The sequence below is a fragment of the Tamandua tetradactyla genome, chromosome 23 (genome assembly GCF_023851605.1).
Source record: "Tamandua tetradactyla isolate mTamTet1 chromosome 23, mTamTet1.pri, whole genome shotgun sequence".
Lineage (NCBI taxonomy): Eukaryota > Metazoa > Chordata > Mammalia > Pilosa > Myrmecophagidae > Tamandua > Tamandua tetradactyla.
Window position 1 is genome coordinate 4,122,388 of NC_135349.1, and position 17,811 is coordinate 4,140,198.

General features: G+C 54.3%; 1 protein-coding gene across 1 annotated transcript in view; it reads left to right on the top strand.

The window, feature by feature from the left end:
* Nucleotides 1-17,811, top strand: part of FOXK1 (forkhead box K1) — an 82,309-nt gene that overhangs the window by 38,499 nt on the left and 25,999 nt on the right. The gene's annotated exons all lie outside the window — the stretch shown is intronic.

Consider the following 17,811-nt stretch of genomic DNA (forward strand, 5'->3'; position numbering starts at 1 on the left):
TTTTTGTATGTTTATGCCAGATTTAGGAAGTTTTCAGCTATCATTTCTTTGAATACATTCCCACCTACCCCCACCCCACTTTCTGCTTATCTTTGGGAATTCCAGTGACGCATGTGTTATGTTAGATTGTTTGTTGTCGTTCCACATGTACCTGAGACTCTAAAATTTGTTTTCGGTCTGTTTTATCACTCTTGTTCGGAATGGGTAATTTTTTTGTTGTTCTAGTTCCAGTGTGCAGATTCTTTCTTCTGTTTTTTCCCTTCTGCTTAGGCCCATCCACTGAGATTTTTATTTTGACTCTCAGATCTTTTTGGTTCTATAATTTCCTTTGTTTGTCTCTGTAATTTCATGTTTCTTTGCTTCATGCGTGTCTGTGGCAGGTTGTTGAAGCATCGACTGAGCTGCTGTAAGCCCTTGCCTGTCAGTCTGACGACCGTGGCCTCCCGCTGTGGTGTCTGCTGGCCGTCCTGTCTCGTTCCATGTCAGCATGTCCCGGGTCTTGGTGTGACGAGGGTTGAGACCTGGACACCTGGGGTGTGATGCTTACGTCTTCGGGTTTCATTCATATCTGTGCTTTAGCAGCCCTTCTCCAACACCGCTTATGGGCAGAGGCGTCCACACCTTGTCCTTCCAGCTGGGAGAAGGTCCAGGTTGGTGGAGTGGTCAGAGCTGCCTTTCCCAGCCAGGGACAGGCTGTACAGGGCCCAGGCCGAGCAGGGCGAGAGCACCCACAGGGCACAGCCCACTACCCACCAGGCAGGGAGGCCAGGTGAGGAGCCCCAAGGGTGGAGTGAGGCTGGGAAACTGGGGTTTGGGGGAGTGCTGATGGTTTCCCTCCAAAGGGGGAAAGTATGGCACAGCTTGACCTGGGCTTCCAGAAGTCTGTCCTGCTACCCGGGGAGGGGGCTTCTCCATCGCGCAGAGGGTGGTCGGGGAGTGATGGGCTGGGGTGCAGAAGGGAAGCATCTCAACTTATTTGTGCACGTGTAACCACCTTTTAAATGCACCTGTCATGTTTCATAATGCCTGTGGATGCAGAGTCGCGTGTGATGTGTAAACAGCCGTGTTCCTCATTCTGTGGCTGTGTCGGCCAGCCGGGGATGGGGTGGCCTTGGCCCCGGGGCGGATGGGGCTGGAGCTCAGCGTTGGGCACCCGCAGAGCCGCGCTACGGCGTGGATGCCGTAGTGCCGTCTGCAAGTTTGGGAGGTGTTGGGGACGGTATTTAAGTCTCGCTGGCTTGGGCCTTAGAGAAGACAGAGTTGTTCCACACTCACCCTTCGGTCACTGTCGGCCAGCCAGGGTGGCCCAGGTGGGCAGGGTGCCCGCCGCTGTGGCGGCCCATGTGGCAGCCCTGGTGGGTGCTTGCCCACGGTTTTAGTGCCAGCACGTTGGGAAATCAGGGCACAGATGCAAACTGAGTAGAACACATGCGCGCACACACCCGGTTTTCCTGCTGCCCCCGGGGGGAGGGCGCTCCGCCACGGCCTGGCCTGGACTGCAGGCATGGGCTGGCCTCGGGCCTCCACAGGGCGTGTGCGCGGTGGTGACAGCCAGGAGGGCCCCTCACACCGCGCCTCTGCCTGAATTCCCATTTCAGCCTCTTAGGGACACTGGCCGTAGCCCTTCGCCGGGAAAGGGCCCTTGTGTGCCGAGCGTTCTCCCTGCGGCAGGCCTGGTGGAGGCCCCGAGCAGGCACTGTGATGAGGCCCCCATGGGTGAGGCCGCCTGGCGCTGCGGGCAGAGGGGTCAGCTCTGCACAGGCGTGAGCCGTGTCCATTCGCCACTGGTGTCCGGCGCTGGAAGGGTCAGAAGCACGAGTCGTGGTGACTCGCCCGTGGTCCAGGGAGTGAGAGGGCTCGGCTCCACGCTGCAGGCCTGGGGGAGGGCGGCGCCCCTCGAGGACCCTGGTTCTCAGGCTCATCACCCCAGGGCCTGCTTGTTTCTCACCTCCCACATCTTCTCTGGGGTCCAGGAGCCGCCCTCTTGTCTCCTCCGCCTCTGGGTGAGTCCGAGCCCCACCTCCCGGTCAGTGGGAGGCTGGAGCAGGAGGTCACGGGCCAAAGCCTGCAGACTTGTGTCCACAGCTCCCAGGGGTCGAGGTGCCCGGGATCTCCGACCTGGAGAGTGGGGCAGCAGCGGCTTGGGGCCAGCATCCCAACTTCCCTGCTCTTTGGCTGCATGCCCCCAAACCAAAACCTCTTCCATAACAGCGGGAATCTGGGGTTGGGCATCTGCCCAAGATGGGGAGGGCATCTGCCTTGGACAGTGCTGAGAGAGTGCCGGGACGGTGCTGGGAGGGCGCTGGGAGGGCGCCCATGTTTTTCTCCTTGAAAACATGATTTTCCTTGTCGTCAAGGCAGAATCACCTTGGGGACAGGAAAATCAGAGAGTGCTTACAGGAAGGCAGAAAGCATTCCATTTCAACTCTTCTCTCTTCTGGGCAGATGTTGCTCAAAATAATTACCCTTTTTTTGTTTTCTTTTGCATGGGCAGGCACCCTGAATTGAACCCGGGTCTCCAGCATGGCAGGTGAGAACTCTGCCTGCTGAGCCACTGTGGCCCGCCCTCCATTAATTTTTAAGAAACTCAAGTGACCTTGTGCTTTCTGCTTCTTAATTTTTCAAGGATATCTGGTGTTCTGGGTTCTTAATTCATGTGAATGAGTGACAGATGTTACAGTAGAGCTCTCATCACCCTGCCGGCTGGCATGCTGGCTGCTGGGCAGTGTTTGAAACATGGCCTGCCCTTTGAGGTGTGATGCAGCATACAGCCTGTATTTTGCTTTTGCTTCAGCATAGAGCTCTGATTTATTTTACTGTCCAAAGTCAAGCAGTTTTGTTTTGTGTGAGTGTGTAAAGGATAGGTGGTTTGTGGTGGTGTTGTGTGTGTTTAACGTGGCTCTCCTGCCTCTCATAGACTGCAGGCTAGGCCACGACTCCCTCCTCAGCAGCTATCCAGGCCGCTTCTGTGTTCTATGCCACTGTCCTTGGCAGCAGGCTTCCATTTGCACGGCAGCCTCATTGTGCAAAATGGTTGCTGGAGCACAGGTCATTACGTTTCCATTCCTGGCAAGAAGTGGGAGGAAGGCATGATATTTGTTCCCTCTTAATGGACTTTTCTGCAGGTCCTATCCATCGGGTCATACTGAACTGCATACAAACTTGGAAATGTAGTCTTAGCTTGGTATTGGATGGGCAGCCCATCATTTTTGGCCCCTGTGCTGGTTTGAAATGATGTGTGTCCCCTAGAAAAGCCATGTTTTAATCAAAATCCCGTTTCATAAAGGCAGAATAATCCCTATTCAATACTGTATGTTTGAAACTGTAATCAGATCATCTCCCTGGAGGTGTGATTTAATCAAGAGTAGTTGTTAAGCTGGATTAGGTGACGACATGTCTCCACTCATTTGGGTGGGTCTTGATAAGTTTCTGGAGTCCTATAAAAGAGGAAACATTTTGGGGAATGAAAGAGATTCAGAGAGAGCAGAGAATGCTGCAGCACCACAAAACAGAGAGTCCACGAACCAGTGACCTTTGGAGATGAAGAAGGAAAACGCCTCCCGGGGAGCTTCATGAAACTGGAAGCCAGGAGAGGAAGCTAGCAAATGACGCCGTATTCACCATGTGCCCTTCCAGCCGAGAGAGAAGCCCTGACTGTGTTCGCCATGTGCCTTCTCACTTGAGAGAGAAACCCTGAACTTCATTGGCCTTCTTGAACCAAGGCTTCTTTCCCTGGATACCTTAGATTGGACATTTCTATAGATTTGTTGTAATTGAGACATTTTCTCAGCCTTAGAACTGTAAACTAGCAACTTATTAAATTCCCCTTTTTAAAAGCCATTCCGTTTCTGGTATACTGCGTCCTGGCAGCCAGCAAACTAGAACAGCCCCTTAGGAGCCTGGGCCTCTGTGCGCTTTTCCCGGCAGAAATTGCCGTGATCTCTTGCTTGTGGCGCTCCAGGGTCATTCAGTGCGTCTTCGCCCAGCCCTCCATGATATCCCCTCCTGCACTGATCCCCCCTTGCTCTTCCCACAGCATGGACTCCGAGTCCGTGCCGTTCGTTTAAGGTTGGGGTCGCATTGGCGTAGGGGCACTGCTGCTTTGGACTCACAGGTCCCCGGCTCTTGCCACCATGGCCAGAGCCCCCTTGGAAGACCCCTTCCGTCACCTGCCTTTTGCTGTGGCAGAGAGTGGGAAAGAACCAGGCAGCAAAACCTGCTTAGTTACTGCTTTTGGTCAGGCCAGCAGGGAGGGCGTGGTAAGTCATTTTCACCACTCGGCCCAAAGTGAAACCTGGTGCAGCTCTCGCTTCGGGAGACCGACCGGCCCAGGGAGAGCCACTGCCTCTGCCGCTGCAGTCAGAGGGGCCCCTCTCCCGCAGCGCAGCTGGGTTCTGGTTTGTTGGCGATGCTTTATCTGTGCGGACTAACTGACCCGGGCTGGTCCCTGTCTCGGGGTGTGGAGCCCCATCTCGAGGACGCTGGAGCACGGAGCACAGGGCCTTCCTGGGCGCGAGCGCACGCAGGCCTGCCAGCCCGGGGGCTGCTTCCTGCCCCTGGAGATCGTTCCTCTATCTCTGCCGATCGTGATCGCTTCCCCCGGGGGTGGGGGGCGACAGGGTCGATGTCCCTGGAGCCACGGGCAGCGAGGGGCCACATGTGGTGGCCGCCGCGCTCCTCTTCACTTGCCCTTGGCGGCGGTTGGTGTCTCCGCCCAGCCTCGGCCTGCGGCTGGCCCGCCGCTCCAGATGAGGACGGTCACCGCGCGGCGCTCGGCCGCTGCAGCAGAAGCCGTTTGCCCAGCCCAGGCCCATGCTGGGCAGCGGGTGTTTCCACCCTGGGGACCTGCTCCTGGCTGGGGCGTAGCTGGGGTTGGTGTTTACAAGTCCCTCTCCCTTTTTTTCAATATCTCAATTGTATTTTTAAATTTTGCAGTTTATTTGGAAAAAATCTTTGCTGATACATAGCCAAATGAATTTGAGATTATAGTTATCTCAGAGTGCACAGAAATTACCTTTATTCTCCTGTAAGTGAAACACGGATAAAAGACACAACATATATTTTAAAGACTTGAGCATGATGAATTCTCTTTTTCCAGCTTTTTAAACTATTTTTTTCTCATCTAAGCCAATATATATTTGACATTTTAGATTATATGTGCATCTAAAAACAGACACATTTTTCAAAGTGAGCATAAGATAAAACAGCATACTGTGTCCCTTCTGGATATAATAAAATTTCAGAGGCAACGTGGTCCAAATAGGAGCAAAAAGCTGACCTCCTTGTGAAATAAACTAGATAGGCAAAAATTAAGAATAATCAAAGGTATATAGAGTCATTCCATAATCATTCTCTCTTTCCTATCCTTTTAACATACAGGTGTGTGCGCTGGGTGTGTGTGAGTTAAAATACTTCCAATCAGGAGTGGAGCTCTGACTCGGTGTGTAATTCAGTCAGAGGCCCTGGGTGGAGAGGAGGAGGTGTGGGCAAATAGGGGCCGCGTGTCCACCAAATTGCCGCATCAGCTCACTGTGGAGGGGATGATTTAAAAGCGTCAGGGGGCCCCAATATTGACTGGCCTTAAGGTGATGTTTTATTTCGTTATTGATTAAGGCCATAATGAAGCCTATTAGAATCTGCTGTCACTAGATTAGTATCCTAAGGTTAAACGTTGGAAAGAAATGGTTTGTTACAGAATGCACACAAAACGTTTTATTTCGTGGTTTTACTGTTTTGGTTTTTTTGTTCCACTTTTTCTGTAATTGGGGTAAGATAGGTCAAATTTGTTTAAGAACATTTAATGTACACCATCTGAATAAAGATTTATTCCATCTGAATCAAAGATTTTTGTCAATTCTTCTGCCAAACACAACATTGATTTTCACCTACAATCATTTAAGACTAGAAACTGAGCTGGAAAAGCGGTTGTGGCCCTGAGTTTAGATCCGCTCCAGCTCACAGAGGGACGTGAGTCCTGGGGGACGTGAGTCCTGGACGTCCCCGTGAGGGTGTCGCTCGCTGCTGGCTTCAGCAGTGGCTGGGCAGCTGGGCTGTGACCTCCCGGGGCTACTCTGTATCCCTGCCCACTGCCGGTGACAGGCCCAGTTCGAGCCCTTCCCAGACGGCTCCCAAAGAGCTGGGTCAGCCTTGCGGTTTTTAGCTGCACCCCTCTCTGCTCAGAACCCACAGATTGCTTCCACCGGGCGTGGCACATCATCTGGGCAGAGGCTGCCCGGCCACCTGCCCGGCCTTGTGGGTGGGACAGTGTCAGGCTCGTCCTTGCAGGCCCTCCACGGCCAGGAGGCTTCTGTCTCCCTGTGGATGCCGTGGCTCTCCCTGTCCTCCGCCTGGCTGACATTGTTGATTAGCTGCAGGTTTCCTGAAACGGACTCTGCAATGGTGATGGACATGGGTCAACCCGACTGGGCCTTGCGCTACCGTCCTCTGCTGTGGCTCCCTCTTGTGCTTTACTGCTGTCTGCGGGGTGGTTTCCGTGTCTTCAGGGGACACTGTCTGTGGGATGGGGGCAGGAGTTCTCCACATGCTGAGCCTGCACAGCTCCTGCCCACGCACTCATGCGCTCGGTGGAGAGGAACAGCCTGCTGCACGCCTTCCGGTCGGCAGGGCTTGGGGGTGGCAGTGGGCGGGCGCCTTCCTGCATCTCCCGCCCCGCCTTACAGCGCCTGAAAGCATTTTCTTGGCCAAGGTTGACAGCACTGAGCTGGGGCCTTCGTGAGTGGCCAGAGTCCAGAAAGTACACAGCCAGAGCTCACTTCTGTGTTTTCCTTTGCTCCCGCCCATCCTGCCAGCCCCATAGCTCAGCAGCTTCCTCGTCCCGAAGCCTTCCTTCTGCCCGCTCTCTTTTTAGGGAGGGATAATACCGTCACTGTAACTTTTCCCACGATCTTTTTAAAATGCACGTGTGTAACATAGCTGAAGAATCCAGAGAAATGGGAGATTTGGGTGCCTGGCATATACGGGACCTGGCCATATAATAATAGCAAATATTACATTTCAATTACTATTATTATATAATATATTTATATATATATTTAATTATATTATTATTATTATATAAATTGCAATTTAGGCAAAAGATTCTCAAGTTTGTTCTAAAGTAGAACGTCTCTCCTTTTCTACTTTAGTGCTGAATTCTGAAGATGACGTTTGCAGAGCAAATACGTGACCTTGTTCTCAGCATAAGACTTCTCGTTGCAAATGAGGTTATTACTTGGTTTGCAAATAATTTCTCTGGTAGTCCGACCTGATTCTTTCCTATACCTCATTTTCATGCCTAAACACCTCAGCATTCAGGAGATGGAGGGAAAAGTGTATATGAAATGAAGATAGCCATGGTATTTGTTTTTAAAATAGATCAGGGTTCCGATAGGAATGTGGATGGCAGCACCGACTCCTCCCGCGGTCCTGCCCCCGCCAGCCCTCCGCGTTTTAGGGCCGTCTGACCGCAGGGCCACCAGGCCCAGTGTCTTTCGGCTCACTGGATGGCACTTGAGGCCGGCCCAGAAGCTCCGGCTTTCCGTGAACCGCTCTCTTAAACCATGCACGTGATGCTGAGGTGTTAAATTGGCCCCATGGTCTGCGTGACCAGGTGACAAGGCTCTCGCCTTCCCTCTGGGCTCACTCGGATTCTCGGGTTGGTGGGTTCCGGCTAGCACAGGAAAGAGCCTCCTTTCGAGGCCATCCCGGGTCAGAAAAGCCTAAAACTTCTCTGTGGTCTTTGGAAGTTGCAGAGAGCAGAAGGTCTGACTGTGACCCTCCGTGTGTCCTTGGCTTGTTGCTTGTCCCATTTGGCTCATGTGTGCTTCAGCCGTGTGCCCTATGCTGGCTCACCTGATGGGCCTTAGCCCCTGGAAGCAGTGCAGCTTTGCAGTCGGCTCTCAGATGCACAGAGCTGTGTCGTGGCAGGAGCAGACCAGCCTCGCCTGCTTGAACCCCTAGACCCTGGCAGTCACCAAGTTGGGATGCGCGGGGGCAGGGGAGCACTGCAGGCTGCCGGAAAGGGCTTCCGGGAGCAGGATGTGTGTCTAGTGGGATGGGCCAGTGTCGTGTGCTTGGAATCAGTAATGAGCAGACTCGGTTTCTGTGCACAGCGTTTTAAGATGCTCTGTCAGTGAAGCGTCTTTTTTCAACGTGTTTTCTTTAAGTCAACATAGAGGATAAAGATAAAACAGCCTTGTTGTCCCTGGAGTCATTGCAGCCAAGTGCTAGAGGGCTGCTCTGTGACTCCCTGTGGCTTCTGGAAGAATCCAGCCTGGAGCTCATGACCCTCTTCTCGTTTACATCCCAGCCGTGCAGTGTGGACATTCGGCTGAGAGCAGGCCCAGGGGGGTTGGAAGTGGTAATTGCCCCCCTTGTGGCTCCTCCTGACCACTGGGTGCATTTCAGTGAGACCTTAGAGGTACCGGCTTCTCCAGTTCTGTGGGACTTTTGGCCACATTTGATTTCCCAAACCATACAACGTGGTAGCTCTATACGTAGTGACTTTATGGCTGCTGTTTTAAATCTGATAAATCTCCCCAGGGGAAGGAAAGTGGCCATGGGCAGCCGGCCCTGTGCTGCAGGGCCCAGGCGCTGTGAGCAGGCGAGTCGGAGGCCGCTGCCATGTGGTGGGGGGGGGTCCGCCTCCCGCTGCCCTCGGCTCCCCGCGGTGCTGGGCTGCGTCTCCCAGCCTGGGGAGTGCCTGTGCAAAGTGCAGTTGCTGGGGGCTGGATTTGGGAACAGGCGCCTGGGAGGAGGTAGGAAGATTTTGAGGGGGGCCATAAGAGGCCAGGGTCTGCTTCCCACCACCTCTGCTGCCGCAGGGCCTGTGGAGGCTGCGGTGGGTGAGGGGCCGCGGAGGCCATGGCCCCACTTAGTGGGTGTCGGCAGATCCCCGGGTCCCCCTGGCCTGAGACACGGACCCTTCCTCTGGGTGCTCCCGGGATGGGGGGGGCCTCTGGGTGCTCCCAGGATAGGGGCCTCTGAGTGCTCCTGGAATGGGGTGACTGCGTACTCCTGGGATGGGGGGGCCTCTGCATGCTTCTACGATGTGGGGTACCTGTGTGCTCCTGGGATGGGGGCCTCTGGGTGCTCCCAGAATGGGGGGGCCTCTGGGTGCTCCCGGGATGGGGGCCTCTAAGTGCTCCTGGAATGGGGTGACTGCGGGCTCCTAGGATGGGGGGCCTCTGCGTGCTCCTACGATGTGGGGTACCTCTGTGTGCTCCCGGGATAGGGGATGGGGTGTGGGCTAGGGGAGGATGTCGTTCTTCAGAAGAAGGCATCGCTTTGGTCAGACTTCGGCTGTGGCATCCCCAGCATTCCAGCCACTCGGGGCAGAGGCTTGAGTATCCCACAGCCCTTTTTCTTTTTTCCAAATAGAGGTAGCTTTGTCTAATTATTAAAATAAACTCAGGCATTCTCTTTATTTTATAAAAAATTAGAGCATAGAAAAATATACAGAGAAGAAAGTTGGATCCCTTGTAGCAAGAAAGCTGCTCCTGTGTCTGACGCCACCCATTGTGGCTGGTGTCGGGGCAGAGGCCCAGAGGGTTCACAGCCGCAGAGCGGGCCACCGGTTCCCCCAGACAGGCATGCACAATTTTTAACACGTCTCAAGAGTCTGTTAATTCAAAATTTTAACACATACAGGTATTGAGATGACCTTTTTCCTTTAGAAATCCGATCAGTAAAAATAAAAACATCCCAGTAGCGTGGAAGTTTCTAGAAGCACAGCTGAGCCGGCACTACGGCATGATACCAGCAGCCCCCAGGCATGTGAGTGAGAAGTGGGCACCAACAGCAGCGCCCGCGGTCCTTTGTAGCCCAGGGTTTCAAAATGACATATTTTCCTTTAAATTTTATTTTATATTCCTGCTAAGTATCTCAAAACGGCCCACAGCTGTCCTTGTGGGGATGGCTCAGTGAACGACAGCACCGCAGAGGGATGCACTGTGACCTCCTAGACGAGCCGCTTCCGGCATGGGTTCTCCAGCCGTGTCCTCCCCGGGTCACCGCTGCGCGCCCAGTGAGCTGTCCCAGAGTGCTAGACCCTCAGCCAGCACCCGTCCTGGAGGAACAGGACAGATGACGTATAACCGCACGGGGAGCAGCAGGATCCCTCGGGAGGCTGCGGGCGGCGGGAGGTGACGGGTCAGGCAGTGCACCCTCGTCCTGGCGGGGGCGAAGGGACGTTCACAACCACTGTCAGTCCTCACTGTTACCTGGCAAGGACAGGAAGAAGTGGACTGGACCGGGGAGGGGCGCGTCACGGAGAGCCCTCTGTTTTCAGGGTCCGGCAGAGCTGCGGCCATGCCTTCTAGCGTGGGGAAAGGCTGGCGTGTGTGCACTTCTCCTTCCACAGGCGCGGCTCATGGGAACCTCGTGAACCCTTAAGCCTGGCCTAGGCAACACGGACCCCAGCGTGGGCAGTGGAGGGTTCAGCAGCGGGACCCCAGGCCCGCCCTGCCCAGCCTGGGCTGTAACTCACACTGAGGCCCCTTCCCAGCTTATCCCGGGGCCACCAGCCCATTTCACTCACCTAAGGCCCGAGATTCCTCGGCCAGAAAGCACTGGAGGCTCTGCGTTCTGTAAGAACTCTAAGGAAGAATAAGACTGCTCAGGAAAAGGTTTGGAAAGAAGCCTTTACATATGAAATCCACAAATCAAATAGTTTTGACAATCAAAATTTTTAAACCTAAAATTTCTTGTATCAAAAAGTTCTTGGTACATTTTGATGGGACACTCCAGCAAATGAGCAGGGCAGGCTGCAGCTGCGGCTGGGACGGTGTGACCCTGCGCTGAGACGCTCTGCACGGGGCAAGGGAATGCAAATTGCAGACCAAGAAAAGAGCACGGAGGGGCAAGCCGGGCTTTGGAAAACAGAAATACAGACCCGGCTAGGAAGACAAAGGAAGCCAACAAACAGCAGTTTCCCTGCGCAGGCAGCCAGTGCTGCGAGGTCCCTGGCACATCAACAAAAATGCAAAAGGCGCCGATTCCAAATGAACCTCAATAGAGGCTGGTTACGTGTGAAACAAAAAAATGCTCTTTCAGAACCCCTCTCCTCTGCCCTGGCCCCAGCTGTGCCCCCAGAGTCTCGTGCCCCTCCTCCTGCCTCCTCTCTGCCGACCCTCCAAACCCCCACCTTCTCTCTCGGGGAATCGTGGTCCAGGGCCAGAGCCGAAGCAGCCAGGGGCCATTCAGGCTGAGCAGCTGCTCACCTCTGTCCTCCCCGCCGAGACAGGGTCCCCGGCCCCTTGGCCTTGTTGGCAGCTCTGCTGCCCTGGGCTTCCTGCTGCCTGGGGCAGGGCCCAAAGTTGAGCAGTTCTTCGTTTTGAAGCACTTTGTTAGTGAAGTATTTACATTTAATTTCCATTTTAAATGCAATACATTTACATAGTTTAAAAAGTCAAATCGTAATGCAAGGCTTGAAGCAAGCTTCCAGGTCTCGCTTCCCAGGGAACTGCTCTTAAAACTAAAGAAGCTGCTGAAAGCTGCTGACCGCTGTCTGCTTTAGAGGCCCTGGGCTCCTTCTCGAGAAGCCTTGGATCCGGCTCACCCCCAGGCGCCCAGCGCAGCCCCCCGTGGTAGGGGCTGCTCAGTGGCCGCAGCTCAGGCAGCACCACTCTGGGCCCTGTGCGGATGTCTTCTCCTGTCGTCCCCTGCCTGCTTTCTCCACTTTCCGTTTCCTGGAGGCGTGAGCCCCTCACGATTGCTCTCCACGGCTGGGTGCTGGGCCCGCGTGCCTCATCCTCCTGGGCCCGCCTCCGCTGTGGGCACAGCTCTCCCCTGGGACTTCCCGTCTTCCTGGGCCCTTCTGGTTGGGTGGAGGTTTGGCAAGTTTATTTCCCTTCCCCCGTCAGCCTTCATATCCCTTGTATCAAGGCGCTGGCTCTTTCTATTGGGTCGCCTGTGCCCCGTGTCCAGTTTCTGAGCCCGGTGCTGCTCCGGCCCCATTGCCCACATGCTGGCCTCGGGAGGGGCGCAGGGGAAGCTGCTCCTTTCCTCTAGGCTGTGGCCGGCTCACGTCCCAGGGCGGCCCCCACGTGCAGGAGTGCCCGAGGCGCTGCCTGTGGCCCGTGGTGGGTGGTGGGTGGCGCATGTTCCCGCAGATGGAGAGGGACTGCACCCAGCACCACCATCTCTGCCTCAGTGTGCCCCCGCTGCACGTGGGTTTGTGCGTTCCCTTCTTCCCACGTTTCCGAGCACTCGTCCCTGTCGTCCAGGGACTGTCCAGAGTCCCGCCCATTTGCCGCATCCACTGAGAGCCCAGGCCTGGGTGGGGCTCCCTGTGGGCCCCTGGCCCGAAGCGAGGGAGACACGACGTGGACGCTCTGTAGGTGAGGGCAGAGGACGCCCGCTGGGGACAGGGACGCCCGGGAGCACCGTCACCGGCCACAGCCTTGTCATGACCCACTCCCGGCATTTCCACACGTGGGGCTCCTGTGATCCAGGTTTCACACCTGGAGGCTCTGGCCTTCACTCTCTGGTTTTGGTGCTTCTGTGGCCACTTGAGGCTTTAGCCTCGCTCTCTCTTTGCCATGAACCTGCGCAGGCCACATGCCAGCTTGGGCCAGCATTGCCTTTCCCCACACCGCCCGGGGGTGCTGCCCGGGACCGCAGGGGTAGTCAGGGGGCCAGGGCAGGGGGATGAGGCCACCAGGGTTTTTACTTCTAGCTGCTCTAAGATACTGGAGACTGAAAGAAACAAGAATTGAATGATTCAGCAATCATACTCATTTGTTAAACGCTACCTTCTCTGTATAACTCCACCATCACCTTTGATCTTTCTCCCACTCTTTAGGGGTATTTGGGCTGTGGCCATTCTAACTTTTTCATGTTGGAAGGGGCTGTCAATAATATGGAATAGGGGGATGGGACTAGTTGATGTTCTGGAGAGGCTGGGCCAGGTGCATTTCAAGACTTAGCTGGTCCAGGGACCCATCTGGAGGTTGTAGGTTTCTGGAAAGTTACCCTAATGCCTGGAACCTTTGTAGGATCTTATATAGCACCCTAGGTGCTCTTTAGGATTGGCAGGAACAGTTTTGGTTGGAGGTTGGCGGGCCATGGTAGGGGCCCGAGGCATTTTACAGAGCCCTGAAAGGACACGCCTCCAAGGGTGGGTGCACCAAGCTCCTCTGTGTGCAAACCCGCCCGTCTAGCACCATAGCACACTTAGCGGTCACAGGGATTAGGGACTGCGGGGACAGCCTAGCAGTGCGTGCTCGGGTTATGCCAGGTGTGCTACACCTTCAGAGGGGTGGTGTTAATTGTAAAATGTGCTCATTAAAACTCCAGAGAGGGCCCTAAACCAATTGAAATATTACAGGGAGAGAGTAATTGGAGTGCCCGTGAACACCCTGGGGAGACACCTATCTAGATTAAGTAGCTTGCTAGTGGAGGTAACTTCCTCCTTCCCTCCACTCCCCGACCCCTTCTTCCCCTCCTTTTCCTCTCCTCCTCCTCCTCCTCCTCTCCCCCCTCCCCTTCCTCATCCCCCCTCATTATAAGACCGTCTGCCCCAGGATAACTTTTGGGAAAGTGGGTCTGGAGATATTTTTGAAATTACTGTTACAATAAATAATATGAAGATGATTGTTGTTAAATCCCATTTGGGAAGTTACCATTACGGTGGGCAGTTGGCTGGCTGGACTCAGACTTTGCTTCTCTGAGACATTGTGTTCTGCTTTACTGAACACTCTCCCTGCCTGCACGTGTTCTCTAGAATCTCAGTTCGTTTCAACTGGAAATCACCTCAGAGATGGTCTCTTCTGTGCAAATCATCTAATTTTACGAACTAGGAAAACGGAAACTCGACCTGCCCCAGAGGCCGTAACCATTCTCCTTCCTTCATCTCTGTGGGGGGGCTGCCCATCCTGACTCCGGCCCCCTCACCCCAAGTGCCCCTGACCCCACCGCCCCTGATTCCAGGTGCCCCTGACCCTGAGCACCCCTGACCCCACCGCCCCCGATTCCGGGCGCCCCTGATTCCAGGTGTCCCTGACCCCAGGTGCCCCCTCACCCCAAGTGCCCCTGACCCCACCGCCCCTGATTCCGGGCGCCCCTGTTTCCAGGTGTCCCTGACCCCAGGTGCCCCCTCACCCCAAGTGCCCCTGACCCCACCGTCCCTGATTCCGGGTGCCCCTGACCCCAGGTGCCCCTGACCCTGAGCACCCCTGACCCCAGGCTGCCCTGCCGTGATTCCCAGCTGAGGAATGAGGTAGGAAGGGGCTGGGACAGGGGTTGTCTGAAAAAGGCCTTTTTGCCTGTGAAGTTGACCAGCTCCAGTATGCTTCCCCTGACCTCTGCGGAGAAGGCCCCCTGCTGGTGTGGGGCCTGTGAGTCAGGGTCACGTCACGCAGCTGGACTCTGGTTCTCAGACCCCCAGCCCAGGACCCTTCTTGCGGGGCCCAGCCTTCATGGCTGAGCCTGTTTTCCCCCTGGCCTCTGCTGCAGCTGAAGCCAGGCCCTCTTTCTGGCCTGCCTTGATGACTGTGCTGTGTGATTCGCCCCGTGTTAGCCCAGGGACTTGGACAATGCAGAGGCCAGGCCCTAGCCGTGAGCCCTTTGGGCATGCGGTAGAACGCAGCCCGCTTTGTTAGCAGGTAGCCCTTGAAGGAATTAGGGGAAGAGGCGGTGGCACACTGTTGTCTTCACCTTGCCTTGTTAGAATGGGTGTGCCTGTGTGCAGGTATGCACGTGTGTGTGCCTGTGTGCACATGTGCCTGTGTGTGCTTGTACGTGTGTGCCTCTGTGCATGCATGTGCCTGCAGGTGTGTGTGTATGTGCCTGCAGGTGTGCATGTGCTTGTGTGTGTGTGCCTGTGTGTGCCGGCATGTGTGTCTGCAGGTGTGTGCGTATGTGCCTACAGGTGTGCATGTGCCTGTGTGTGCCTGTGTGTGCGCATATGCACGTGTGTGCCTGTGTGCGCATTCCTGCATGTCTGCCTGTGTGTCTGTGCCTGTGTGTCTGTGCATGCGTGCCTGCAGGTGTGTGTGTATGTGCCTGCAGGTGTGCGTGTGCCTGTGTGTGTGCGTGTGCCTGCATGTGTGTCTGCAGGTGTGTGCGTATGTGACTGTAGGTGTGCGTGTGCCTGTAGGTATGCGTGTGCCTGTGTGCGTGCGTGTTCCTGCATGTGCCTGTATGTTCATGTGCATTTGTGTGCCTGTGGGTGCATTCCTCGTGTGTGCCTATGTGTTTGTGCCTGTGTGTGTGCATGCATGCCTGCAGGTGTGCGTGTCTGTGTGTGCACATGTGTGCCTGTGCCTGTGTGCATGTGCCCGCATGTGTGTGCATGTACCTGTGTGCGTGTGCATGTGTGCGCTTGTACATGTGTGCATGCGAGTGCATCTGTGCCTGTCTGTATATGTGCATGTGCCTGTGTAAGTGTGTGCTGCGTGTGTGTGCGTGTGCCTGCATGTGTATACGTGCACGCACAAGCTGTTGGTTTGCAGATGCAGTTTGCACCTGAGCCCAGTTCAGCCCACCTGCCTGGAGCCCTGGTAGCTTCCCCACCCCAACCTTTGTCCTTCCTTCTCCACCCTCTCTCTTTTTTTTAATTGTGAAATATAACATATATACAAAAAAGCAGAAAATTTCCAAGTACATTTTAGCAAGTAGTTACAGAACAGATTTTAAAGTTTGGTATGGGTTGCAGGTCCATGATTTTCGTTATTTCTTCTAGCTACTGCAAAACACAAGAGACAAAAAAAAATCAATATAATGATTCAGCAGTCATACTCATTTGTTAAATCCTGTCTTCTCTGTTAATATTGTTTCTTCTCTTTTTCGTGATAGCATATATACAAAAAAGCAATAAATTTCAAAGCACAGCACCACAAATAGTTGTAGAACAGATTTCAGAGTTCAAATAGGTTACATTTCTTCAATTTTAGGTTTTTACTTCTCACTGTTCTAAGATACTGGAGACTAACCCTATCTTCTCTATATAACTCCCTCATCACTTTTGATCTTTCTCTTACTCTTTAGGGGTATTTGGGCTATGGCCACTCTAACTTTTTCATTTTGGGAGGGGCTGTCAATAATATGGGGTAGGGAGATGGAATTGCCTGATGTTCTGGAGAGGCTGGGCCCTCTAAGTTTCAGGACTTATCTGGACTAAGGACCCATCTGAGGGTATAGGACTCTGGAAAGTTACCCTAGTGCATGGAACCTTTGTAAAATCTCATATATTGCCCTAGATGTTCTTCAGGATTGGCAGGAATGGTTTTGGTTGAGGTTTAGCAAGTTATGATAGGTAGCAAGGTCTAACTGAAGCTTGTGTCCAAGTGACCTACAGAGTATCCTCTCTACTCTATTTGAACTCCCTCAGCCACCGATTCCTTCGTTATCCTTATTTACCCCCTTTTGGTCAGGACGGAACTGTTGATCCCGCAGTGCCAGGGCCAGACTCATCCCTGGGAGTCCTCTCCCACATCACCAGGGAGACTTTCAGCCCTGGGTGTCATGTTCCCTGTAGGGGGAGGGCAGTGATTTCACTTGCAAAGTTGGGCTTAGAGGAAGTGAGGCCACATCTGAGGTCCTCCAGAAGTGACTCTTAGGCATGCCTATAGGTAGTCTAAGCGTCTCCGCTCCTACGTAAGCTTCACAAGAGTGAGCTTCAGCATCAAGGGCTATTGATTCTGGTGCTCTTAATGTTTGACACAGTGTCGAGGTTTCCCCGGTGGTCAAGTATAATAGTTTCATGTTTTTTCTCCCATCCCTCACCCATCCTCGGACTCTTGAGCCTGGACAGGGGTCTCCCCTCTGGCTGACCAAACTCGGGCAGCCCCCAGGACTGCCGAGGCAACAGCCCTGAAACAATGTGGGGTACACCTTTCTAGCCCAAATTCCAATGGGGAAATTCCCACAGGGCTGTGGGGAAACTGAAGGATGTGGAAATGGTATCAAGCAGTTGGCTGTTTTAAAATAGCATTGGGTTGCCACACTCAGACAAAACTCTGGGGGCGCTGCTGCCATCGTGTCACGTGCCCCCCAGTGCTGGCACTTGGCCCAGAGGCTCTGCCTCCCTGGATTCTCTGACCCAGGAAGCACTATCAGAGCCCTCTGTGCTGATTTTAGGTCTGCGGGTGAGACGTGTCCAGAAGGCTGGGGACCCACTCGGGAGGAGGGTCTGGGCTTTCAGAGTAGATCTGTGTGTGACAGCTCAGGCTGTGAGCTGTTTTATGAGCTGCAGGTTACCCCGCCTCAAGTAGGAGGCCCCCGCTTCCTCTCATCACTGCAGAGCATGCTTTAACCTTTCCTTAAATCTTGTTTTTCAAACGTATTCAGGGTAAAAGGGCAATCAAACTAAAGGGGCATTAGCTCACGTCTGTGGAAGCCTCAGGGTCAATGTCTCATTTAACATGATCACGGAATTAGAACTCCAGCCAGGAAGAGGCCGGGCAGTGTGCTGCTTTGAGGCTTCACGGGGTCTGACCTTCGCCCGCATTGGCCACTAAGCCCGGCTGCATGGCTTTGCGAGACTGTGAGAAGTGTGCTGAGGACATGGGAGCATGTACCTCCCTTCAGTCCCATCTGTCTCCCCCACCCCAGTTCTTTTTGCAGGCAGCCGGTGCTGGTCCTCTGCATGGGGGCAGCTGCCTCATTTCTTTCTTGTGGGTGAATTGCCAGGGGTGCTGGTTCAGGGAGGGCCTGGCTTTGGTTACTAGACGTCTCGTAGAGGTGGGTGACCCTGGGAGTTCCTATCGGCGGCTGTGGGTGGCATCTGTGATAGCTGAGGCTTGCACCATGCTGGAATCAGGTTTGCTGGTATATAGCCATTTGCAAGCAGAAAAACCAAGGCCTGTGGTT